Source organism: Aplidium turbinatum, chromosome 13 (genome assembly GCF_918807975.1).
Source record: "Aplidium turbinatum chromosome 13, kaAplTurb1.1, whole genome shotgun sequence".
Classification (NCBI taxonomy): Eukaryota; Metazoa; Chordata; class Ascidiacea; order Aplousobranchia; family Polyclinidae; genus Aplidium; species Aplidium turbinatum.
In genome coordinates this window covers 5,459,245-5,460,330 of record NC_137484.1, presented here as the reverse complement: position 1 = coordinate 5,460,330, position 1,086 = coordinate 5,459,245, and the positions used below count along the sequence as shown (strand labels likewise).

The 1,086-nt window shown below is 39.9% G+C and overlaps 1 non-coding gene across 1 annotated transcript; it reads left to right on the top strand.

Moving 5' to 3' along the window:
• The first annotated feature begins 443 nt into the window (after positions 1-443).
• On the top strand, positions 444-550 carry LOC145782631 (U6 spliceosomal RNA). The gene has a single exon (XR_014290859.1). It is a non-coding gene; the product is annotated as a U6 spliceosomal RNA (small nuclear RNA).
• The last annotated feature ends 536 nt before the right edge of the window (positions 551-1,086 follow it).

The following is a 1,086-nucleotide window of genomic DNA, read 5'->3' as shown; positions in this document are numbered from 1 at the left end:
AGACATTGCAGTCGGCTGCAGCGTGGGTCAGGTGTACGTCGGAAGGCGTACACCGATGCATCGCGCTCAAGTCCGCTTTCCCGCAATGCAGGATAAAGATAATAAAACAAACAAACAAACTTGTAATTAACAATTTCAATAAACAAGGAAATGTTTGACACATCACAATACAGGCAACAATAGTGACCTGCAAACATATCAACGAAAATAGGCTCCAATAACAGGGAAAAAGAAACCAGGCACCATGAAACAAATGCTTGTGGGAAATCACCAAAAATTCGTAATTATATCGTAATTCAATTTCTTCCCTCTAATAAAGCAATGAGTTGGTTTTTTATCCTTTTTGTGAGAGCCTGTAAAACAGTCTTTCTTTTATTATAGACAACTGTCACTTGCGGTGCTTATCAGCATGGCAAGAATTCGTTGATTAACAACATTTTGCAGTACTTGCTTCGGCAGTACATATACTAAAATTAGAACGATACAGAGAAGATTAGCATGGCCCCTGCGCAAGGATGACACGCAAAATCGTGAAGCGTTCCATAATTCTTTTAAAAAACTTTTTGCAGTACTAAGCTAAATATTTTCATAATACAATCAGAAAAAGTCTTTAAATCAATATATAATATTTTGCCAATTTATTATAAATTGAGTTGGCACACCGACCTATTTTGCCAACAAGAACTTGCATAAAGAGAACACTGCTCGTTAAACACAATAACGGTGAAACGCACACTAATGTTTACATGACATTTGCAAACTTAAAATAAGCAACCCTATGCTCACAGACAATTTCGAAGTTCGAAAACAGACGTTTTAATCAACCACTGGGACAGTGTAGCTGGACATCGCATTGGAATAACTTTAAGCAACCTCCACCTAGAACTATAATCTGATTGGTCGGTCGGTGGAATCGTATGTGAAGCGAAAATATGCTTCCCGGAAACTATTTTTTGCCTCGTGCTTTTTAACTCCTCAAGAAAAGTGTTTTTGGTTATACTTGTACGCTGATACCTTCCGCGGGCCGCAACGATACAGCGTGGCGGGCCGCATGCGGCCCGCGGGCCGCCAGTTGGTGACCTCTGT